This window comes from Haemaphysalis longicornis, unplaced genomic scaffold, assembly GCF_048455015.1.
Source record: "Haemaphysalis longicornis isolate Haplotype H1 unplaced genomic scaffold, Haemaphysalis longicornis Haplotype H1 scaffold_5, whole genome shotgun sequence".
Taxonomy (NCBI): domain Eukaryota; kingdom Metazoa; phylum Arthropoda; class Arachnida; order Ixodida; family Ixodidae; genus Haemaphysalis; species Haemaphysalis longicornis.
The window spans coordinates 24625030-24651395 of record NW_027526385.1 but is presented as its reverse complement, the minus strand read 5'-3'; the positions used below and the strand labels follow the sequence as shown (position 1 = coordinate 24651395).

Below are 26366 nucleotides of genomic sequence, written 5' to 3'. Positions count from 1 at the left end.
AAGACGGTACACAGAGAAGGAAGTTGCGAGCACACACCGCTCAGACCCTACACACTCCCTCCCAGGATAGACATCGCCCATCCCTGATTTAAAAAGCCCGCAGCCAGCCAGCCCCTTCAGTGGGCACGTCCGCTGGCCACGCAGCAGCATCTCAAACCATTTCGTATTCTTCACGCAGGTTAGATAGGATGCCTCATCCATTAAGACAAGTGATGGATGCTTCATTCAGCCGTCGCGCCCACACCGCATTCATAACGTGTTGTATTGTGGTCAAAGGTTTTCCTGTCGCTTTTAATGAAATGCAGGGATGTTGAGCCAAACACGGGTAGGGAGAGCCAGACGATTCACCAGCTTCTTGGCAAACTGCTGCAAGATCTTTAAAGTATAGGTAAAAGGCTTGCCGATATAGAATCAAACCTTGTTACAGTAGAAACATTTGCTTCTACATTTCCAGAGGTAAATTCGAAAATAACTTCCCTCGAAAATAGTGTGCGTAACCTGCAAGACCAGCTTGTGTGTCGATCCTCAGTGGTGGCTCAGTGGCTAAGCCATTGCGCTGCTGAGCACGAGGTCGCGGGTTCGATTCCCGGCCGCGGCGGCCGCTTTTCTGATGGAGGCGAAAAGCAAAAACACCCGTGTGTACGAGATTTCGGGGCACGTTAATGATCCCCAGGTGGTCAAAATCAATCCAGAGCCCTCTACTACGGCGCGCCTCATTGCCTGCGTTGCGGTTGCGCGTTAAACCCTACAATCAACCAAGAAACTGTGGGACGACACTCCTGCTGCCAGAGCTAGAAGCGGTAAAGTGAGACTTGCCTATAACAAAAATTAGACGTTTTGTACAAACGGACTGATGATGAATAGGCGAGGATTCCAGTAAACAGGCTCCCTTAAAGGCGCGATGATCAATCTGGGCGGGCATCGGCCTGACAACAGACCAGTTGTAACGAACTATTTCGATGCCTAAACCCCCGAAGCATTGTGAAAGAAACTGACGACCGCGAAAGTGTTGTCCAAGCGCACCACTCCCACATAATTGTGCTAACAGAAACCTCTTTGAATTATAATAGATGATGACGACATTTCGCCCCCCGGATACAAATTATATCGAAAAGAGCGATTCTACGGGTGGGGGCGAAGCCATATTTTTTGAAGAGTTACTGAACGTTACTAGACTGCCTGACGTACCTGGCGTCGAATGCGTGTTGACTGATTTGATTGATTATGGGGTTTAACGCGCCGACGCAACGCAGGCGATGAGGCGCGCCGTAGTGGAGGGCTCCGGAATAATTTTGACCACCTGGGGATCTTTATCGTGCGCCGAAATCTCGTACACACGGGCGTTTTCGCTTTTCGCCTCCATCAGACAAGCGGCCGCGGTGGCCGGGAATCGAAGCCGCGACATTGTGCTCAGCATCGAATGCGCGTTGATCAAGGTATTTCTAGGGGAGCTTAATATGATCGTTTACGGTTTCTATCGCGCACCTTCTGCCGATCAAAAGTTCTTTGAAGCAATAAGCAACTTTCTGTGTTCCCGCCGAGGAGATTCTTGTAATTTGTTAGTGGCAGCGGACTTTAATAGGCCGTCCAGCGATGGGAACAAAAAATTTGCAGAGACGCTCAGCGCGGCTGCGGAATATCTACTTGACATTGTTCTTTACCATGATCTATGTCAACCTGTGCTTGGACCCACGTGCGTGGTTAATCCGAACCACGTGACAATTGCGCGGGCCATGGAGTTGCTTACTGTATACACTAGAGAGGAATCTGGCGCTAGCGTCTATGCGGATCACATCAAGGCCGTCTGTGTCGCCATGGGCCGCCATTATACCATGTGCTCGCCTTAGTTTTATCATTTGCTTGGATTGAAACGTTTTAGTTGCCGCATATTCGAACACAGAGGCACCAAAACGCAAGTAATTGTGTGTTCTTTCATAAGTGCAAAATAAAACGCGCTGTTTTAAGCTACGAAAAAAGGAAGTAAAGAGTATTCTTGCCGGAAGGGTTGTGGCTACAATTCTGCAGTCCAAGCTGGTTGTTAACAATGTGTATATTTTGGGAGAAACTCACTAGAGACTCTTACTTGAATAATTTTCCCATTATTTCGAATAATAAATCGTTAGAAAAGTTTGAAAACGTTTTTTAGCATGCCTATGAAAACGTCGCTTTCGTGGTGAACCCCTTGGTGAACCCGTGCACCGACCGCCAGCTACAGTTTACCAAAACTTGTTGCAGGGCGAGTTGGTTTATACTTGAAGAAAAAGGAAAATCCGGCGTTCATCAGTAGTGATCGAAGACAAGATATGGACGGCCGCAGGCGCCCGTATCTGTCGTAGGTGGTCTTCGTCGAACTACATTTGGTTTCTGTTTTTCGGCAGCTATAACTTCCGCGGCGGCATATTACCCGCACGGTCATAGGTTCCTTCTACTCCGGCAGTGCCAGCGTTATTTACGATCACACACTGCCTGCTCTTTCCCCAAGCACGCAGTTGCACGGCTCACGGCTTCCACCGAACAGGGAGCATTTCGGCTACTTCGTAACTCGTAGACGTGTTAAAGCCTAGTAAAGGAAGAAATTCCAAAAAAAAAACACCGCTGAAGAATCCAGTTGTCATGCCAAGCCCAAGCCAGAAAGGGGGGTCTTCCCATAACCCTTCCCCCGGCGACATGGATTCCCAGATGCGGTTTCCAGTCTAGCATACTTTGTAAGAAACTGTTTTCACAGTCCGCTCCGCACCGATACGAGCTGGATCGCCACTGCGCATGCGTGGCGCTCTGGGAAGCGAACGGCATTGGCTCCTGTTGTGCCGAGCGGGCCGGCGATATCCGAGAGAACCGTCAAAAACGGTCACCTAAAAACTCTCCTTTGTTGCCGGCAGCGGTTGGTAAGGCGGCAAGCGATGGGCAGGTCGCTATTTGTTATGCCCGTCGTTTCCGTATCTAGCATGCGTTGGCTGCGCACCGTACGGTCGTCGAAGCGTGCTAGATATCTTATCTCGAAAAGCGAAGCTCGCGAGTCGGCTGCAAAACTTGAAGGACAAGCGCTTGTCGTCGTACTCACTCAGGCTTCCACGGAGCAGGGTGGCAGTTTAGCCCCACAACTGGGCGCTTGTTTCAACATGGCTCACGGCCGGCAGGATTTCGTGCTGGTAGGATATTCTGAAGACCTTGAACGGAGGCCCCTGAAGTTCGTGGATGCGATTCCACTGGCCAGAGTCTGCAGTGCGTGCAGAAATGTTCCGAGAATGACCCATATTCTCCCATGTGGACACAATTTATGTGAACCATGCTACAAGTTCTGCGCGACTCCCTCTGAGTGCCTCTGTCCACTGGACGTGGTCGTTTTTGGCGCCGCCCATGTCAGCTGTAAGGAGCATCCAGCCGAAATCCTGCTGAGACGAAAGGTAAGCCTGCGGAGGGATGAATTTACAAGCGATTGTTGAAACACAGGCGGAACTAAGTTTTAGACGCATGTGCGCTTTGGTTTGTTGGCGTTAATTGGGAAAAGCTAGGTGATTTCGACTGTCCTAAAAATCACTCAGCCGCGGTCTCTCTTTCAATAATGGATTAATGCTGATTTCCAACGTGTTTAGGAGGGGCATCTTGCACGAATACGACGATTCTAAGAATTCGAGTTCATGATCTGGCGTTGAGGGTACAGTGGGGGACACCATATTTCTGACCACGCGCTTGTGTCTGAGAAACTGCCGCTGTGCACCCGGTAGCACGGCGCCGGCTTTCGAGGCCGGCGAGACGCTCATGCGAGTCTTAGCTTAAACGCAGGCACGCCAGTTTTTTCGCCTCACCAGTCGCTTTTCGATTGCAACTAAGGCGCCGCAGGGCGATGCCTTTGTGCGAAATGGTGCTCTGCGCTTACATATCTGCGGCCTTACATACAGTCAAAAGTTTTATGACAGGTAAATACGCGGGGACTTGACGCTGAGTACACCCGCCCATTTTTTTACCAATATCACGGGAGCGTTGACCATTCGGTGGATCAGCGCCGTGTGCTGGAGTGATGCGGCCATCTCGGCGAGAGTAGCCGCACGCGCAAGAAGCAAAGGCCGCTGCGGCCGTCGTCTGCTAGGCTGTTCCAAGAGCAGACGGCCGCCCCTCATTTTTAGTTATTCCCTTATCACACTGCCTACCATACTCGAAATTTTTCTTCAAGACCAGGCCCGTGGCACCAACTGAAAACAGTAGTAAGCGTTGCCGAACGAACCTTGCGCTGAACTAGCCTTGCCTTGCGTAATCTGTGTATTTAGTTGGCGCCACGTGCCTGCTCTTCAAGAAACATTTCGAGTAGGGCAGGCAGTGTGATAAACGAATAAAAAAATTGGGGATGGTTGCCTCCACTTGGAGCAGCCAAGCAGACGACGGCAACAGCGGCGTTTGCTTTAGTGCGCAGGCGGCTATAGTCTCGCCGAATTTTCTGCATCACTCCATCACGCGGCCCTGATCGACTGAACGGTCGATGCTCCCGTGATATTGGTAAAAAATTGGACGGGTGTACATGAAGCGCGCTTAGCTGAGAGACGCTCTCACAGTTTGTGTGTTTAGCGGGCGCACGTCCTGAAAACGCTTGATGGCACGGTTGCCTGCCGCAGTGGTTACGTCCTGACGTCTAGAATTAGTAACAAAAGCTTGATGTGGGCGAGTTGGTACATACTGTTAAAAATTAATCGGCGCTAAAACAGGGACGAGAGGAACACGTAAACTAAAACGTAAAAATATTGGTTTTTGTGTGGGCCTGTATCAGTGTTGTACACCCGCCCAAAATTTTACCAATATCAAGGGAGCGTCGACCGTTCGGTCGATCAGCGCCGCGTTTTGAAGTGATACTGCAAAATCGGCGAAAGTCACCGCATTCGCACTAAGAAAAGGCTGCTGCTGCCGTCGTCTTCAAGGCTCTGCGAAGGACAGACACCCGCCCCTGTTTTTTTAATCGCTTATTAGACTGCCTGCCCTACTGGACATTTTTCTTCAAGACCATGCCCGGGGCGTCAACTGAAAACAGTAATCAGCGTTGCCCAGCGCAAGGTTTATTTGGGAGCGCTGATTACACCACACTTACGCAATATCCTTCTTCCTGACATCTTTGCTCTCGGTGAAAACCTGCAACGGAGGAATCTGCACGCTTAGATGAGCTGTTGTGAAAGGCTGCGTTGTCGGTAGTAACAGGAGCAGTTAATTAGGAACGGGGGAACACACCTAAGTAAAGCTTACATATGCACTGATTCTTTAGAAAGACGACGCACTTTCAGCACAAAATGTGTTCTCGATACTTTTTATGGAGTCGGAAAATAGGAAACGTTGGAGGTCTCGGCCGGAGTCGGTTTTATTTTAACGCTGCTTATAATGAGGAGCAAACTGAACTTATTTGGTACAGCTAGTGGCTGTCCTATGCTAAATTCAGCTCCCTGCTCTTCTCCCACCAGCATTATAACTCTTTGTAGTCAAGACTACAGATTGGAGGCTCACTGTCCCCAATTATCTTTAAACCATAGGCTTGGGAAGGAGAAGACTTTTCACCTACAGATTTCAATGGATTTGGTTACACTCCAACACAATGTGCGAATGGTTTCGGTTTCTTCCCGCGGGCGCATGATTCCGCACCATTTCGCCTATAGGCTGCTTCCCAAACAAAGTACGTTGTGGCTTCAAAAACCAAAGCACCGCAATAGAGTGCTTGTAGCTTTAACTTTCTGAGGTCAGACCTCGCTTTGTCGTGTGACTTTAACGACGTTATCGATTGCATTTTTTTCCACCAATATCTCGTTCATTTGTTGGACTTCAGGATCTGAGTTTGTGCCCAGTGACGGCGTCAGTGCTGGCGCTCTCACTGTAATGCAAAGTAGCAGAGTGCACCCGATGCCACCTGTATAACGTTGCGTAAAACTTTAGCTGCTTACCATTACGGAATGTTACATACGCGGCGTTGGTGGGGAAAAACACAACGCCCCACATTAGATTCATGGTGGAGATGGATGAGTAAATGAAGCACACAGTCTGGACGAGAGGGCATCTGCCCAGTGGCTGGGAGTGGTTGTGGGGTTGGGGCGGCAGTTGGACGCGACCAAGGCATGGACACCGACCGAACACTCAGGCCGTTGAACATAGTCAACATCGAATGCTAAAACAAGTGATGCAACCTCTAAATTAGAGCAAATATTTAGACATTCCGAGAAATATGCATAAAGGTGGCAAAGAAGGGGATTCAATAAAGTGATGGTGCCAGTTTTTTAAATGCAGAGAATTTCAGTAACTCACGATGTCACCCGCGTTGACGTCCGTAGTCCGCACCGCACCCCTACCTACAATATAATAAAAATACTATCCGGCGCCCGGTGTCGATCCCTCGACTCTGCGGGCGGAACGCAATGTACATGGTGCTCTACCCACTGCGCCACAAAGCCGACACAGATTGGGACGCTACGAACGCGCCTTATATCGTTGACTCATTCAAATTACTGCTGACGAGCGCTCTCTCGTCAGCAGTTGCCACAAGTGCAACAATATTAACGTAACGCAAACTACTTAACGTCGTGCGCCCCCGGAAATGCTCTGCATTTGATCGTGCCCCTCGCGAGGGGGATGTTTCACTGCGTCTTCTCTCGGTCGCGGGACCCCTGGCGCCATCTGGCGGAGGCGCGGCACAACTCGTAGCACTTTCTTTGAAAAAGCGCCTCGAAAGCGCGGCAAATATGAAATAGGAATGACGCGCTTTCGAGGCAATCCGCCGACTCTGTTGTGGCATTGAAACTGCGGTAGTACTCCTGTACGTGTCTGTGTTTTTTTTTCCTGGCTATTCTTACCTACTACTTTTAAACACTGGCCAAGGCAAAGTTTTTCGGTAGCTCGCACAGCAAATATTTTTTCGGTAGCTCGCGTGCATGGTCCTTGTATGCCCGATGTTATCCTGCAGTATAGTGGCGCCTAGGTGGCCTCGAATATGGCCCTTTCATATAACAAGGCGTCTGTTGCTTTTTTCGCGCAACTTGAATGCCCCGGCATCCAGTGGCAGTGTCGGAAGACTTCCGCGTATACGAGGCGGCTGCACGGAAGGTTTAGGTGCACAACTTCAAACTTTCGCTGTCGGGTGTGAGGCTTCTTTCAGCCGGTTGCAGATTTAGCTGTAGCAGCGTCCTTCCTATTATTTTTATTTTTTAAAATTTTATGTTCCTAAAGGGTCCCTGGAAGGGACATTGCATGAGGGGTGGGGATACAAATGTTTGAATCTTGCAAAGGGGGATGTGCAAAGAACAGTGAAAACAGAAGAAACAAAAAAACGTCTGCGTAAACTAAGACACAAAAATGTGTGAATACATTCGGAATGGTATGTAACGCAGGCAGAATTTTTGCACGGTTGGGGGATATACAATAGCAGTGCCATAAATGATAAGCAACTACAAGCGAACAGCAGATACAAAAGGCCAACCACCGAAAACAGTACTGCAGTTCAACGTACAACATATGATACAGTTTGAAGCGAAAAATGAGAAGAGAGAGAGAGCATAAAAACAAACAGAAATGTTCACAAGGGCTCGGAAAGGGTGAATTGTAATTTTTTCAATCTTTCTGTATCTTTAGTATTAACAATATTATCCGGTAGAACGTCCCAGTCTCTAGCAGTGCGAAAAATGACTGACTGTGCAAACGTGTTGGTTTTAGGGCGAGGGTATAGAACTTGCTTCGAGTTGCTACTACGAACCCGCCGCGGTGGCTCAGTGGCTAAGGCGTTGCGCTGCTGAGCACGAGGTCGCGGGTTCGATTCCCGGCCACGGTGGTCGCATTTTTAATGGAGGCGAAAAGCAAAAATGTCCGTGTGTACGAGATTGCGGCGCACGTTAAAGATCCCCAGGTGGTCAAAATTAATCCGGAGCCCTCCACTACGGCGCGCCTCATCGCCTGCGTTGCGTCGGCGCGTTAAACCCTACAATCAATGAAATCAGTTGCTACTACGATCAGAAGAATGGGTGCGGGGTGTTATGTAGATGCTAGGCAGGGATGCGTAGAAGAATTTGTGAAACAGAACAAAAAAAACTTGACATTTTTCGACGGTTGCCGAGGGGAGTAAGGGCGGCACGTTTTTTTTAATTCTGTCACACGTCACACTGGTGAACGATGAACAATCTGAGAACGCGAATCTGGCAGCGTGGTTCTGAATGCCTTTAATGTTTTCTACCAGGTATGTCTGGTGTCGGTCCCACACGGCTGCCGCGTACTCAAGTTTTGGTCGGGATAATGTGGTAAAGGCCTGTATTTTCAAGGGGGTGGGAGCAAACTTGAAGGTGCGCTGCAAATAACCAAGGGATATATTAGCTGCAGAAATGATATGGTTAATATGAACTGACCAAGATAGATCGCTTGTAATGTGTACGCCGAGGTAATTGTAGCAATTAGTGGATTGTAGGAAGGAACCGCCCAAAGAGTAGTTGCAGGAAAATGGGTCAGTGCGTCTATGAAAGGAAAGTGATTTACATTTATACGCATTTAAAGACATTTGCCACGTCTGGCACCAGTGTTGCACAGCTTTAAGATCTCTCTGCAGGGATAACTGATCGGTTGACTGGTGATGGTTGCATAGAGGACGCAGTCGTCAGCAAATAGTCAGATTTTGTTAGTAATACATTGCGGAAGGTCATTGATGTATATCAGGAAGAGTAGGGGACCAAGTACTGTTCCTTGTGGAACACCGGAAAGGATGGGAGAAGTTCTAGATCGGGCATTGTTTATCATGACAAACTGTTTTCTATTACTGAGGAAGTTATTAATCCAGGATAAGAGGGACGGGTCAAGGTTAAGCAATGAAAGTTTGGTCATTAGGCGGCGATGTGGAACTTTGTCAAATGCTTTTTCAAAATCGAGGAAAATGGCACCTGTCTGAATATTTCGGTCGAGATTTGTATGAAATTCGTTAGTGAAGGCGGCAAGTTGCGTTTCGCAGGACATGCCTTTCCAGAAACCATGTTGTGAAGGGTGGATGAAGCTGTATGGTCCAAGTGATTGATTATATGGGTGAATAAAATATGCTCCATAATTTTGGATGGGACACTTGTTAGCGATATGGGTCTGTAGTTATATGGGGATGTTTTGTTCCCACTCTTAAATAATGGAGTGATTTTACCCACTTTCCAATCATCCGGTATGTCGCCCGGTGAAAGAGACTGAGAGAAAAGTAATGCTAGGGCAGAACTGATTATCAGCTTCGTATTTTTTAATATTTTGCTGTTAATATTGTCACGTCCACTTGCAGATGAAGTTTTCATCTTGTTAATTAGGTTTAAATGCTGTTCACTGAAATGACGAATGGTAACATGGGATCTGGTATGGTAATTTCAGTATTGCAAGCTGCGTTAGGTGAGCGATCGATCGTGAAAACAGAAGAGACGCTGTTTAAGGCATCAGCCGCATCTACGTCGCTTAAAGGTTCATCGTTGTGACCTGATATGGCTATTGGTGAGGCGTTACTTCGGTTTATCATTTTCCAAAATTTTTTAGGGTTACTTTTGAGCATGCCTGGGAGCGTTGTCGAAAAAAAGTCTCGTTTCGCATTCTGAATAGTAACTGAAAGGCGTCTAACGGCGTCAGAGTATGCCTTCCATAAACATGACTGGGTTTTTAGCTTTTGCGGATCTAAACAGGCGCTTTTTCCGGTTTATTAGTTTTTTATTGAGTTGTTAAACCATGGGGCCGATACTTTGTTTTTTATCGTTATACTAGGCACGAAAGTTTGGGTTAGTTGGTTTAATTTATCGACTAACAACTTCCAATTCGTTTCAACCGAGCGGCTGTAAAATTCGCGTTCGTAGTCAGCGTAAAATCGTTCGAGCTGGACGTTTATTATTTCGTAATTACCGCGGTCGTACAGTTTTATTCGTTCTGAAGTAAATTTGTCTTGTGGAAAAGTAAAACTAAAAGACGCGAGGATAATTTTGTGACCGCTTATTTCTTTAAGGTAATGGACAGACTCTAGTCTGCTTGGGTCGGACGTCAGAATGAGGTCTAATATGCTAGAACTGTGTGAATTTTCTCTTGTGGCCTGAGTAATTACTTGGGTTAACTGGTAGTTTTGCAAAAAGGCTAAGAATTTACTGAAATCACCGGAGTTTGGAGGAAACAAGTTGTGCCAGTTTATTGTTGGGTAGTTAAATTCCCCGCAAATTAGAAACTTCGCACGGGGATACGTTTTGTGTAGATTATCGAGGGTGTCAATAAAGTTTGCGATAAAACATTGATCTGACTCCGGAGGACGGTAGCAAGCACCTAGAATGATTAGGCTATGAGAACTTTCGCAGGACACAAAAAGGGCTTCCAAGCCAGTATTGCTATTAACTCTAGAATGTCGGATTGTGCGTTTTATGGCGATTAACATGCCACCACCTCGACTCGATAAACGGTCACAACGATGCAATGTGAAACCGGGAAGGAATGGGAGAACTTCGGTGTCTTTGATGGAAGGTGAAAGCCATGTCTCAGTTAACATCGCTACGTCACAATTACATGATTGAATAAGCGTGCATATTTCGTGTTGCTTTGGCATGATGCTCCGTATGTTGGTGTAAAGGATAGAAAAATCGACGTCATTTGTATGATTTGAACGATGCTTTTTCATGTGGCGAACGGATGAAGGGCCGTAGATAATGCTGACTGGTTGCGGAAGGGCTAACTATCACTTGAGTGAAAGAGCGTTTCTTTCACTTGCTTCTGATCTGTATCGTAGTGGTAGAACTTCTTCCTGATAACAACCTTTTTGTATCGCAGCTTGACTTGGCCGCCTTGGGCACGCGCAAAACGTAGCAGCTCTCTGAATTGTGCGGGTTTGAAAGCAATAGTCTTGGACTACACCGTAAAGGGTATCTTTTAGCTTCAAACCATTCGATAATACTGATTCTTTTGTTGTAAACTGAGAAAACATAACAATTATTGGATGCTGTTTCCTCCCAATTCAACGTGCTCTTTCGATGTCGTTTATTGGTATGTTAATTTTAAGATGGTTCCTGCAAAATTCGGTAACTGATTTTTCGCTGTCAGCCCATGTTTCTTCTTGCGTTTCGGGAATTCCATAAAAGAGAAGGTTGCAGCGACGCCACTGGTCTTCGGCATCGTTGAGCCTACCTTCCTAGTGGGAGAGGTGATTTGCTATAACGCCTGCCGATTTAGTCAGATCATCTAAGCGCGTATAAATTTCCGGAATTGAAGAGCAAGTTTCCTCAGTGTTTGTAATGCGACTTATTAAATCCTTTATTCTTTATTCAGTTGTGGTTAGTCGTTCGTTTATTGCCTTAAGTGCTGAAAGGATTTCAGCCTGTGCTTCTTCGAGTTTGGTTAGAAGTGCTTGAATTGTGTGGTCAGATTGGTTGCTTGTGGTACGTGTTGTGGGGTCGGGGTCAACCTCTATGTCACTAGAGAGCAGTAACAGTTTTAGGACAACGTTCGCAGAATGTAGAATATCTAGTACGATACAACAAAGACACTGTGGGCATGGCAGCTGTACCAAAAAACGGTTGCTAGTCTTTTTTGTGTATAGGGAGTCAGATGAACATACCTGCGCAGTGAACGCAAACGGCGGCAGCGAAAGCTGCATGTTGGCACAGCTGTCAAGCCCACGAAGTGGCGGCTGCGGTGCGCGGTCTGTTATATCCCGTTGAATTGCTGATGTCGTTGATGGGGAGGCTGCCGATATTCCAAGGGGTACTGTAGGAGGGTGGAAGCTAGGGACATCTGCCGGCGCAGTGGTATCGGTGATGCGGCGTCATGCAACGGGAACAAGCGTCGCTCGATCCGGTTGTTGAAGAAATCGTCGAAGGGCTCGATTCGGCATGCAGTAGCAAGAACCTGCGCAATGAACGCAAGCGGCGTCAGCGAAAGCTGCATGTAGGCCCAGCTGTCAAGCCCATCAGTTAACGCAGGTATAGGCAGCTTTTCGCCAAAATTATGTACAGTTGTATGCTGGATAAGGGATGTAATTGTTCGTCCTACTGATTACGAATCGACAATATTCCTCAACTTAAGCGATGTGTTGAACATAATTATTGTGGTTGGTTTTCGTACATTGAAAAAGTGAGCCGCCGGCACACCTTGTAGTTTCTTTAACATTGGGGTTCAACAGTTGACCGACGGATGCGCATTATTTTGACCACGTGATGGTAGTTAACGTTCCCTGAAAGTTCACACATTCAGTTGAGTTTTTCTGTGCCCCCCAAAAAATGCTGTCGCAGCTCATAGGTCATGGCAGGAGGTCACGCCAGCAATCTCGCCAGCTTATTTTGGTGAAGTTCACCGATAAGCCTTAGAGAAACAAAATCCTAAATTATGTGGGTGCGTATACCGGCTCTTCAGGTGCTTGAGCGGGCAAGCTTTCACCTGAAACTCTACCGGCTATCTGTCCCCCTCGGAGCATTCGCAGGGGTTAATGCGAGGAAGCGAACTGGATTAGCCAGGATTTTGCCTGTAATTTCTCCGCCCAGAAAACCACTAGCAACGATAAAGCTCCGCTAATTAAGCAAACACGCCCATTCCGTAGTGTATGTTCACAACCACAAATGGGATGCCATACCCGTTTTTTATGCGCGCAAAAATTTGACCCGCGGTGCCGAGTCAAGGAGCCCTCGCCCGTGTCTTAAGCGGGTGTTCTTCTTTGTCCGACAAGACGGATACAACTGAATTAATGTGTTGATGCGAGCTAGTTGGTACTTCATAATGGAAACAGGTTAAGCGCCAGACACAACTGTAGGAAGGAAAACAGACAGGAAAGGGGAGCCCCTTTCCTGTCTGTTTTCCTTCCTACAGTTTTGCCTGGCGCTTAACCTGTTCCCATGACGAATCAAACATATCGAGGACATGTAGGGCGACACGCGAGGCCATGTAGGGCGACCGTTTTCTTTTGCATTCGGGAGCAGGACCCCGACAGCACTGTTGGGCCAAACACGTCACTTGAATCAAAACTTGTAATTGGTTCGTCGGACCTTACAGTAGTTTTTGTTGACGCTCACCCAGCTACTGTGATAATTTGAGGAAATTTGAGCTTTTTTTCTTCAGAATGGAGTGAAAGTTGATCTCGCTAGACGTTATCAGACAGCAGCCTTAACGTTTATGTAGACGCAAGAGCACTGGAACGGTTCCCATAAGTCGGTGCATGCCCCGCGATGCTGCAGCTTTGCTCGGGCAGGAACAATGTGGTTCGGGTTATACTGTGTCGATGGCGCAAAATCGACCCGTCCCGCTTTTCCGAACGCCAGCAAGAGTATTCTTACTTTGAAGCATAAGCGCACTCTAGGCGATGTAACGTGCGTCCACGTAGCAGCGCCCTATGATTACGCCGAAACAAGCTCTCGTTCAGCGCATCGCATTCTGATACGGTGTGCACGCGCTGTCAATTTGCAGTGTTGCGACAAATGTTAGGGCTTCTTTCATCAACTGCAATGATGGCTAGTATTTTAATTTCTGTGACATAGGGTACAAACTTTACTACGGCAATATCGGCAGCATATAGTGAGCTGTTACAGTAACAAAATGTTCTCATCTTTTACACACATATTTGTGTACTCATTTCGCCATTACGCGTCTTCACAACTGCGGCAGCCAGTGATCGTTTTTAGTAACTGGAAAAAAGAGGATTAGTTCCACCGACCAGAGCCGCGGTTTTTTTAGTGGCTAATGCCAGCTTTGACGTAGTTCTTGACGTGTTCTAGAACGAGATCACCTTTTCTTGACTACTGTACTAAGGCTCCCATCAACGTAAATAGTGTTAGTTAGTAAATAATTTTCAACGTAAACTCAAATAGACGCATTTGCTGCATGTTTCTAGTACAGTTGTTTAAAATTAATTTTGCTGATTCAGGCACTACAGGTTTTGTTTGCAAATTAGCACAGGCTTCAAATCTGGACCCAAGTTTTTAAAAACCGGTCCCAGTACGCGTGTCTGCATATGGTGGTCATATACCAGAGCGCAAGGGGGTTTCGTACTACAGAATGGAACATTTTTTAACCACTCACAGATGCAGGTTAGAGCCACCACCTTCAGTTACTGGTGGTACCTTCAGTCTGGCCAGATTAATTACAAAAAAATTAATTCACTAACTGCCTTCCACCCTCCCTGCTCTTTTCTTGTAGCCTGAGTTACAGCTTGTTTGTCGGATTGGAGCGAATAGAGCTGTCACTCTTCGCCTACTTTTAATGGTCCCCATGGTAGTGCCCTTGGTATTTTAATTAAAATTTCTGTAATGAATTCTTTCCATTGTATTCTTTCCAAAGTCTGGAAAACCTCGATGTCAATACATTTGTCTTGAGCCCCGCTGCCTTCGAGACTTATGAAGCCTCTACCCCAGTTGGTATACACTTGTTCCTTTGTTTTTAAGTGTGATAGTGTGACCACGTGTTAAGCTTTTTTCCACAACTTCGGCTTCATGCAAATAGTCAATAGAAAAGGGCGTCCCATGCAGTAAAACTAGAAAGTTTGAATGTCATGCTGCGCAGCTAACTTTTACTGCTCTATTATTTGGAAATTTTTCACACTCTAAAACATTGAGTACTTGCTTCGAATGATAAAAGTGCACTGTAAATCGGATAGCAAAGAGTATTCGCAGTGTTCAACATTTCAAATATTTGCACCTCTTTTTTATTGTGTGTTTTGCGGTAGATGAGCAATATAAAAAACACGCAGGACAAGACTTCTGTCACAATTAAAAAATAGAAGTACAGAAGAAAGTTTGGCCAGGGTAGGTAAGGGTGCCAGAAATGTTCTTCCAAGGCCCTCAAACCTACTACCGCTTTTCTTTACCGGCCACCATTGAATGCCATAGCGAGTTAGAAGCATTCATTGACCGACTTTGTTGAAAGGCGCGTAGCATCAGCAGTGTCCACGCAGCTTGTTAAATGAACTGTCGTTAACATGCTTTCACGGGGACCCTAGTCCACGTTATGGCAGTAGCAGTCATGTAGAGCCCGAGCAGTTGAATCAGTCTTCTCAACACGCACGATTGATCGAGGGAAGGAGTGTGGTTAGATAAAAAGGGTTTTACGTTCAGTGATGTAGAACACCCAGGTTATGCCCAAGGGTGTATTCTGTTTCTCTGGACCTCCAGCCTAATGTTAAAAGCGATGTGGCACTCATATGGCGCATGCACTGCAAAAAATGTCATTTTGTTTAGGACTGTTAGAACTGGGAGAGTAGTAACAGTGGCATTGAGACGACTAGCCTAGTCTATAGGGGAAGTGCTGCCAAAATGCTTACGTTGTTGATACTCGACAGAACGCGGAAGGGGTCCTAGCCTTCTGCGTTAGGAATGAAAGTATCAAGTTTGCATTACAGGCCCTGGTGCATTGCAAGGTGAGGCTACCTGCAAAACTACCCTGCATGCAACACTGCATTTTAGGCAGCCTCAAAAAACAAATTCAAAGTGCTGCATGCACATTTGACATCTACACGGACGGAGATGGACACTTTCAACAACGCGATTGAGCCCCTAATTCCTGAGGATGACTTGGAGGAAGAATATACCCAAGTACAGGTGTACCCTTACCGCATCATGCAATGCTTGGCACGGCTGCAGCAGTACAGTCGCGTGCGATTTGAAGGTAATCGCGCGAGCTTCGACCGATAAAGACGATAACGCCCCCGCGCGGCATTTTTCGGTGTCCCTGGGACCTAGTTTACGCATTCTCGTCTCCATCAAATGCTGTTCCTTCAAGCAGTCACCACTCCCGCGGATAGTAAACCACCCTTTCCGCAATGGGGTGATTTTGTGTGGTTGTAATCGCTCGTGCGCTTTTTTCTTGGTTATTGTGAGAAGGGATAGTACCGATTGTGATAAGTGCTCAGTATTTCTAGTGGGACATCGTCGCTGCGTGGGCCATAAAAAAGGGGTATGCGTCACTGGTTTTGCCGTGGGAGTGATGGCTGCTTGAATAAACAGCGACCGCGGGAGAGGAGAATGCGTAAGCTACGAACCAGGCGCAGTAAAACAAGCCGCGAGGGGGCGTTATCGCTGTGTTGGGTCGACGCTCGCGCGATTACCTTCAAATCGCACGCGACTGTACATGGATGGTGACGGAGAGCAAGGCTCTCCAGATCAAACAGCAGCAATTCAAGCAATTGAACGAACGAACTGAGATTGACCCCAAACGACGACGTGACAATAAATGAATGTAAAATTAGCAAGAATTGAGCTGGGGAAGATCAGAGCAGAATGGTGTGAGTGGTGGCTCGTCAGGGAGCTGCGAAGTGTACGAAAACAGTCATGCTGCAAATGGGTGTCTTCGATAGAAATAAGGGTGATATGCTGGTCAAGTTCTAGACACTGGAATCAATTGGAGTGAACAGCATTGAGCAAACAGCCTACATCCTAGACAAATTTTTTGAGGAGACCATCAAACGAATGCACATTAGGAGGAGGCGTATCCTTGGAAACCGATGTCACTAGACCACAATAAGGCGACTGCTTGGAGGCCTACACCACTTGACAAGGCACTTTATAAACTATCCAGGTTTGTGTCAGGCCTAACGACGCTATGAAAAGTAACTACGACAGGTTAAGAACAGCAGAACTTATTCTGGACATTACCAGTGAAGCCGATGCCGTTTACTATATGGTGCTCTAGGCTGTTGCACGTGAGTCCCACAAGCTTCGGGTGGTCTTTGACGCCTTATTACCAAAACTCACCAAAATTATTCAGCAACTGTGAAAGCGGACTGAACCTGACCGACGATTTAGGCCGTCTAAATGGTATATTCAATGGGCTGCCGAACGCACGGCGGCGCTATTTGCATGGCTGCACCGATGCGATCGGTACCGGCTGCATTCTGCGCAGAGGCTGCGTGGTTCCTGATGCGAAACGCAGCTTCCAGTGTCGTGTTTGCAAGAGCGTTCATATGGGCGTTATTCCTCTGCGTTATTCGTGGGTTTGCGAATGCCTTGTTAGGAGTAGACAGCATTGTTTTTTCATCGAAATTCCAGAGTGCGCTGTAAACGCTTTCTCCAACCATAGACCCGAAGCAGGCCCCACGAATAAAGCAAGTGTGTCGCTTTTTGTGTGTTTTGAAGCATTGAATAGAGCAGTGCTTGACGATGGTCCGACTTCATGCGATGAATCCGCAAAGTTATTTATAATTGGACTAATTAGTATTGAATCCGTAGCACCCGTTTCGTTTCAGGTGGGAACGACCGGCCTCGAAACGTTAACCTCACAGGTCGTCACATGCTTTAAACATTTCGCAGGGGTCTCTGCGCCGCTGTCCGCGCCCGTCCAACCATTGCACAGGCGCTGATAACGCAGTCCACTTTGCGCTATCCCTGTGTGATCCCCGTGTGCTGATTTCCTTATTTCTAAATTGCTTGAAATGACCATGACTCGAGTTGGGAACGTTTCTCCGCCCAAGGTTGGGACGATATTTGATGTGGTGGTGGCATTTGAGACGAGGGAGTGGCTTTACCGAGACACCCACTCAGGCTTCGCGCATTTTGGGGAGTCAGAGACGGTGAGGTGCTCTGGCAACAGTGTTCGGGTGTGTTGAACGCTGACTGTCGTCTTCCTAAGCTCCCAATGAAGGCGACAAATTACGCAAAGGTCCTGCGTCGAAGCGTTCAGGAGATGCGTATGTAAAATTAGGTGCGGCTGCGTCAAAAAAGCTTCCACCGATAATTTTCAAGTGCGTTTTTTTCGGTGTAGTCAAAGCGGAAAATATAAGCAAAACAAGATTATGAAACACGTTTTGAATAATTCAAAAACAGCGAAGAGACAAGCGATAAACAAGCCTGCTCTAGATTGTCGCTCCATACGTCTTCTCGTCTGCGATGTGTTTGAAGTGGTCAAATTGTATAGCCAACCTCAACCTTTAGTGCATTACCACAAAACACGTTTGGTCATTAGAGAGCAGTCGAAGGAGACAAAAGAATTGGATGCCCACAATCACTTCACAAGAAGCATTTCATGTACACGCATTCACCTCAAAACAGCCGAAGCAGACCAGGCTGCAGCTGGGTGACCAGTCGGGTTTGCCTAATCGATAAACTACGCCATCTACCTTAACACAACGTGTTACAAGCTTGTGAAAGGCATGAGATGAAAGCTTTCATGCTTGCCATCTCCACCTGAAATTAAATGGGCGCCGCAGAATCGGTCCTGATTAGCACCATCATCGATAGCTTCTTGGTGAATTCGTCGCATGAAGTCGGACCGCCTTCAAGCACTGCTCTCGCTTTCGCTTCAAAACAGAAAGAAAAAGTTGCAGACATCTATGTTTTCATCCTGAGATATAAGGTGCGATAGCAATACTTCGACTCCCATGGAGCGTTCCCGTACGCAGCTGCTGCGTTTCGGATCTATGCTGCCCGAGCACGGAAGGTTATCGAAAAGAGAAAGACCAGCAACCAGGGTTTTTGAACGCCTTGTCCCAGCAAAGACAACAGCTCTCTGTGCGTCTGAGGCTTAAAATGTGAGCGTGAAAGGCTGCAAATGCGAGGTGTCGGTCAGTTTGAGCGAAGTGGAGCCAGTGTCAAATGTCAGTGTGAAATATCCAAATGTTCGTTCCGCGATGTCTAGGTCGAGGAGAGCACGTTTGCTCTTTCCAAGAGAGAGAGAGAGAGATAGAGAGAGGCCTTTGCTCAGGAAAAATTAGTCGCTGTTAATGAGAATGGGGTAAAGAAATGGCCGGGAGCTCGAAGGTTGAACCTAAGTCTATGGCACCAGATGAAACAGCTCCTTCCATTGCCCTGTCAATAACCTTGCGCTGACCTTGGGGTACCCAGCTGGTCAAATATGCTTCCTATGCTTCAAATAACTGCAATATGTTAAGTTTGAGCTGTTCTCCCCTGGCCATACCCTTGGACATGGCTAGGTAGCGCGCAAAAGAGTGGACGTCACCCCTATTTTAGCAGAGTCCTAAGTTGTCTCATGTTCCCACCGAACACCTTAACGCACAAGGATTTTCTGATAACTGTGTTGGTTTTTCGTCTCCAGAGTTAGTGACTCTAGGGCATTGAGACCTCGTTGTAGCAAGATGAAGAGTGTGTTCCTAGCCATAGGATGAGGATAAGTTCTTAACGTCTTTCAAAGAGGACAGTGTGGTAGTCGTTATCACAAGGAGCACCGCATAAGACTTCGTGTGCCTCTTGCATATTGCGGCGTTCGCTTTCAGACCATTGTATCCGGCTGTCCGGGTGACGTTGTTAACTTCTCGCATTATGGATAGAAATATCGTATGAAGAGCTTGGTGTTCTGCCTCCAGAAAGCTGCATAATGTGTAATGCCCTTTGTGAGTCTTTAATTAGGTGTTTTTATTTGATACTTCCGAATTTCGGATAGCCAAAAGTATGGCTCCAACTTTCAGTTCCTTGTTCATGTACTATAGCGCCCAATTTGACTCGCAACAGGCGAGCGGCCGCCGCCGCTGCTCACCGGGAAGCGGTGGCGCCTCGCAGCGAAGCACTCGAGAAGTAAAGGGAGAGGGGTCAGCTGTTCCAATACCCATCGGCATCCCCCGTGCGCACCATTGCTGGCTTCTTTCCTTTCCGTCGGGTATAAATTGTCGCCTCAGAAATTTTCGGGGTGGCTTACCGCATCGCCAGCGACAAGTTTTATCATTGGATGCAATGCTCTTATGCGCATTTACGCAAGCCTTTCAGTTTGGCAATAATAGGGCGTCGCGAAATATCGATAACGCTCAATCTTCCACGCAAGTAAAGATGTCTAAAACACTGCCTGGCCGCATTTTTTTATTTACTGCTTCTGCCTCTAATTCTGACAATGCCTCACTGTAGGAAATGCACTATTATGCTTTTAACTACGTCACTGATAACCACTGCGCCGCTATGTTTGCCTTACCACAATTCTGGAGTCGCAAGGCTGCGCCAAGCTGAACTACATCGGGCAGCTTCATTCGCACCGCATTCAAAGCGCGAAAGGCAACAGAGCACACGGGGGATGCCGATGGGTATCGGAAGAGCGACCCCCTGTTCCTTTACTTCTCGAGTGCTTCGCTGCAAGGCGCCACCGCCTCCTGGGAAGCAGCTGCGGCGGCCGCTCGCCTGTTGCGAGTCAAATTGGGCGCGATAGTACCTAGCAGGGTCATGCAGACACAAAGATTGCCAGAGTAGTCAACTAAGACAACTGGGGCCTTGTGCTTTTGCACATCCCGGAGTCATTGTATATATTAGAAGTGTTTGCTGAAGGGCCAGTTGGTACATTGTACTACGAAAAACTGCACAAACGACGGGACAGGACTTTCTTTGGTAGTTTTTTACTTCGTCCTGCCTTTTACGCTGTTGCTCATCGTGGTGTATACTGTGGTATCATTATTTTGAATGTCTCTTTGAATGAACTTGAGCCTGCAATGCCGCCCATCATTGTGTAGGATTGCAGACATATTTTTGGTTAGGACAGTTTTATGCGCGGTCGCTGGATTGGTGCCATGTCTATAATAGCATGCACTGGTTTCCTTTCACAGGTGTGGCGGTGCCTGTATTTTGTTGTCTGTTTGCGGGTGCCTGTTCCTTTTCAAACGGGGTATGATGGCCCCTCCTGATTTTGTTTTTACATTCGCTTTCTTGGTGCTAGGAGAAGGAAATTTTTCAACGATTTCTTCAAATGCGTCAGAAAGACACGTTGAGGACCTATTTATCGTCATTATCACCAACGAATGGAGGACGCCTGCAGCGTGAACGCCTCTCTGATTTACCTTCACCAGCTGTTATCCTGCGCTTCCCAGGACCATTCTTCGCTCCGAATACTGTTTTCAACCCTCCGTCGACTAACTGGCCGTCCCCTTCTAGAATCATCTATGCCTGTTCATCCTGTCACCCTGGTGGTCCCCCCTTTGTTGGTTCGTATCATGGTCAAAATGGCGAAGGGGAGAACTGCCTTATCTGCTGTTCTAATGATGGTTATTCTTTCACATTTCTTGCTGCGTGTAAATTTGTGGTATGGCACGCTCTGCAATATTGTGGTCATGATCAGCGATTGTATTATACTGATCGTTGCTTTTATATTCTTCTCGTTCTTTCTTGGTTGGATGTTTCGCTTGTGGGTATAACTTGTTTAAAGATTTTCTGTTTTTGGCGATTGTGAGTTGGGAAATACCTGCTTGTCAAGAACACCGTAAAGCGTTCTTACGTGACTCTTCTCTGGCAGAATATTAGTACCTACTTTTACAGTGATTTTTAACTTGGCAGCGTCTCGCCATCTGCCGTTTACCAAACCGAGCTTTCAGCAGAAACATAACTGTGGGAATATTGAAAAAAAAATTGAAAACCCTTGCGATTAGACGCTACATAGTTGGCCTTATTTTAGCTATTTTCGGCTTATAATATATGCCTCTCTTAATTTGTGAGACAACGGCGTTAATCCTTCGCCTCCGGTTTCGGTCAGGTTACCCACTGTTGGTTCCACCGTAAGTCCCCGTGGAAAAACGGTACGCTGGCTCAGTGGGTAAGGCTTTGCGCTAGTGAACCCAAGCATGGCCTCCGTGATCGGCTGCCGGAGGCGCGCCGTTGCGGAGGCCGTGACCCAAGGCCGCTGGTTCAATTACCGACCACAGCGGTCGCATTTCTGATGGCAGCAGAAAACAACGCGAGACAGGAACTGAGGGAATGCCTGCTTGCTGGTCGGTTGTGTGGCCATAATTTGGAAACCCTTAAGCAATAGCCTTCAAGCATCTACCAATAGAATGGCACTCTATTGAATTCAGGAAAATTTCGACTGCAGGAAGCAGTTCGTGCACAACTGAGCTCTGAAATTTAACACTTCGAGATCAAGTTCGTATGTAGACATTATCCGGGAAAAGAAAATACTGCCCGCTGGATCTCAGCCACGGAGCTGGCCAAAAACGTACTGTAGTGGAGCAGAGCACTGTGGATTTGTCCCGCGTACATGGATCGGGCTCGAGTGGTTCCGAAAGCGATATACGGTGAATTCGAAGTATTGGAAACGAAGGAGACAACGGCGACATCGCCAACTGCTGAGTCAGGCGTGATCGATCTGGAGCACTACGGCAAAATCTCAGTTAGAGTCACAGCTCGGTTTTTTTCGGTTTATCGCTAGAACCAAACGGCAAAGTAGAGAATTGGGACCCCTAATATCCACCCTGTGTCATTTCGCTAAAAAATACTGGATACGTTGGGAGCCAAAAGGGATTCTCAAAAGAAGCCACGTGGGTCGCCCCCGCAACACAAATTGCCCACGACTCAGCTTTAGAATGGTCGCTGATGATTGACAGTGCTGGTCTTTCAAGAGTTCAGTGATGGCCGCAACGTAGCAAACTTTGGTGTGGCGCAAAGGAAGCAACAATACCACAAGGTTGAATCTGCGTTTCAAAAGGTATATGGTAGAAACCATTTTGTGAACATGTTTAAACGCTACTTACAGGCATCTGTCATGACTGCATGATTACATAAACAACCATGTGCTTCATAAGTGAAGCAACTTTTTCGAATAATGTGAATGGAAGCTTTGTCTAGTGCTTATACGGGGATGCGTAAACAAGCAACGGCTGAAACTGAAATGGCCACCAAAACTGAAATTTGCCCCAAACGGAAATAGCACCTTGCATGCAGAACACGTCGCGTAACCAAGGCAGCACTGAACGCGAGAAAAACAGCCTGGACCCACACTGCAGTTGCTGCTCAAGCAAAGGACAGTTGCCACGACATCACGGGCCCAGAAGAATAGGCGAACTAGCGGAGCACTTATGTTAAGGGTTCGAGAACGCTGCAGCCCGGCGCTCTTTGCCCTCGTTGGCCTTGCGCCATAAAACACCATCATCATCACGCTGCAGTCCACCAGCGGCGCGAAAACATTAGGCACACACACGCATTTTAAAACGAGGAAAAACCGCCACACATCGATCCGAACTGCGCAGGTATACGCAGAGAAAATGATGTAAAAGGTGCATCTTTCGCATGCGCTGTTTCTCTTGCAGAATAGGAGATTGTGGCGCCAGAAGGTTCCCACAAACAATCAACTTCGTGAGAACTGCGAACTGCCACACACATTAATCGCATTTTGACGGGTTTCGGCGCACACGGCTGATGGTGAGAGCCGAACTCCGATACTTCAAACGTAGATGACAGCATGGCGTACACACACACTTGATATGAAAACTGGCACTGCACACAAGTGCTGACCGGTACTGCACGTTGTTTTCACTCACAACGACCGAATTATAAACGTTATCGATAATTCAAGCGCGGAGGCAGACCTTAACAGCTTCGAGCATATTTCGGAGCGCGCGACAGCCCGGCCGTGATGAACTGGACTTTGCGGTCGTCTCGCGCTAGCGACCGTGTCGTGTTATATGAATATATAATATTTGGATATAGACATTACGAGTCTATCTCTACACACATGGTAGGAAACGAAAATACGGCGCACCACACTGCAGACGCTGGAGGCGCTGGTGCCTTTTCGGCCTCGGCTCCACACACAGAACGAACATTTGAAACAGACGAACGATAAACGAGTATCGCAGTACAGACTCACGACGGGCATGGTCTGTCATAACTTCTGGAAATATTTGTTGTTTTGGTAAGACGCACACCGGCCCCACAGCTCCCCGCCGCCATGCGTCCGAAGGCCGATGGGTGGAGCCAAGTCATGTTGGATGGCCGAGTCGGACAACCCAGTCGGGTGACTTTGCTCGCAGAGCGAATTCGGCCTCAGCGTCCAACATAGCACGACACAGCCACCCGACAGGGCCTGACAGGCCGTGTGGGATCATGTCCTGCTCAGTCGGACTAAGGAGAAAACCCATTTTACGGCACCGTCCTGCCAGTAATCAACCTAGTTGGCAACCCAAAGCTACACAAGATCAGCAAAAGAAGTTGCTTGTGCGAAACATGTACAGTGTGCGGTTTTCTGTGTTCTTCACCGCTTCCTTTTTTGTCCTTCACGCAGGTACACTGCTGGAACGAAGCCAACGGCTGCGGTGTCGTCCTTCCAGCTTCGCAGATCACGCAACACGTTCGCAACGATTGCCAGTACCACGTGACCCACTGCTCAAAGTGTTTCGCTGTGGTTCTGTGCCGCGACGCATGTGAACACCTGTTATCGCGATGTGCAGCACTTGTATTGCACCCTGCGCCTGAAGCAAAACGGGACGTAGGTGGCAAAAAGACACACGTTGCAGAGTTTGGAAAAAAATTTTGACCAGCGATTACGCGAATTAGACTTTATGCTTGCTGAATTGTCCTTGCATTGTGGCCCACACAACGACGAACTCATAGGTGAATATTTCAGCAATATTAACAATAAAAAGGAAGCACTAATTGAACAGTAGGAAAAGCCTTGGCTGAAATGCTCGATTGCTTTGATCGGAACGAAGCTGAGGGGATGCCTTTAGTAGCGCACGGAAAAAGGATAGAGCAACGAGTAGGCAAACTAAATGCAAAGTTTGCTCAACTGTCGTTGAAGAGTGACTGTCCGAGTAAAAAACCTACTGAAACTTGCCATTACAATGCTCATTTGAAGGAAGCAGAAAGGAACCAGTTTACGACGTACTCATATCAAGGTTTATATCAGTTGGACCAGCGATTTTCAAAAATCCCTTTAAGCCGAAAAGAGCAAATTCGTTATGACCACCCCCAACATCAGTATTGACACCATTTCAAACGTCCTCGGAACGCCTCAGTGGGTACTCACTGGATAAGCGGCATTCAACGAACAGGCACCGAAAAAGGCTTCGTGTTACAGCTGGAGCGACAAGTACACTTACTGCGCTGCCAAATGTCTTGTGGAATTTACTTCCGCAAAGAGGGGAACAGTGTCAACTTTATTTGTGCATTCAATTTCACCAGAGTAGAGATGACGATTTTCTCGACTGGCCATTTACGAAAGAATGGGAGCTCCGCGTCATCCACCCGGAGACGACAGGAAGGGTACGTCAAGGGAACGGAAAAATCGTCTGAGGCCGAAAAGTATTATTCTAGACCAATATACGGTGGTATTACACGCGTCAGTTTTTATAAAACCATGACTGAGTCAAGCGATATGGAACGAAGTGGTTACGTTGACAGAGATCAACTGATGCTAAGGTTCTAGGTGTTCGGGGATGCAAATAAATAGGTGCAGTTGCGTCTCAAATTTGGCTTAGGCGGAACAATTAGTGCATACATGGTAATTTTGGACATAATTGTGCATTCTTTACGGCAGTGTGTTAAGAAGACGTTTGCGTATGCAGCCTGTTACAAACGGCAGGCTGCGTAAATAGACACTCAAAACAAAAAGCATACTCTTACGACGACGTCCAAAGCAAGGCGTTTTTTTTTTGGCCCCAGCACGTGCAGTCATTTACTGTCGCATCCTGACAATCAACGAGAGCGAAGGTTGCGGTGGCAAAACCACCACCGATGACTGCCGGCACGTTCCGCCAGTGCGGTGCAGCCACGAGCGGAAAACAACCGGGGACACCAGTTTTGATTCACGGTGTGGCATTGTTCGGACGTATCCCGCCTGGTCTCGCCATGGCTGTCGCGGCTCTGTAATTCATAACAGACGTTCACTTCAAACAAACGCGCTTCAAAAATAAAGTTCATGGTAACAATCTGTTTTCCCCGGTGTGACTTTTTCTTTTGAAACCAAGGAGGAAACTCCGAAATCAGGACGTTGAATAAATACCCAAATTAGGCTGTCTTTTGCGTGGTGCATCTGCAGAACGTTTTAAGGGCGTGCACGGACCTTGAAGGCAGAAACGAGTATCCAGGTCGAAACTATCGGGTACTGTTGTGGGCACGCGAGGAACACGATGGTGTTTCAGGGGGTCATGACGCGATGAAATGCCTACCTTTGCGCGTCTCTCTCTCTCAGTGAGAAACAAATTCGTTCTGAATTAATTTGGCTATACAGGATTACTTTGAATGCTGCGTCTGTCGGTCTGTTGAATTTATTGTGTCGCACATAGCAGAAGGAGGACCCATGACTCGAGGACGCTAAGGAAGAAAGATAAGAAAGAAAAGGACCAGTGGACGCCACTGTACTTGCTAGTTGTAAGAATTCAATCCAATGGCAAATACAGCTAATCATTCCTTTTCACTGTGTAGGACTCTTTCTCGGACAGTGTCCACGTGCGTGCGTGCGTGCGTGCGTGCGTTCCTTGCTCACGCAACAGTTGCTACATGGTATTCGGGAGCACTACGGTGTATTGAACCGATCCGAGGGGAGACTCCCAGATAGGCAGGTGTTTCAAATTTTAGTAGAAACAAAATAATGCCGCCGAAAGATTTTCCTGGATTCTTCATGTCGACACTGGCCCGGAGCCACGGAATCTGTTCATCAGTGTCAACTTCGGCAGGTGTCAGTTGACATTAACATGGCTACCACGTATTCCGCTCCGTAGCGTAGTGAGGGGTATTAGTGCCATGTACCACTTATGAGGA

At 47.3% G+C, this 26366-nt stretch overlaps 1 long non-coding RNA gene across 1 annotated transcript; it reads left to right on the top strand.

Annotated features, from left to right (window-relative positions):
• Window positions 1-2310: 2310 nt before the first annotated feature.
• LOC144137958 (uncharacterized) lies at window positions 2311-25543 on the top strand. The gene is made up of 2 exons (XR_013315772.1): window positions 2311-3404; window positions 23890-25543. It is a non-coding gene; the product is annotated as an uncharacterized LOC144137958 (long non-coding RNA).
• Window positions 25544-26366: the final 823 nt, after the last annotated feature.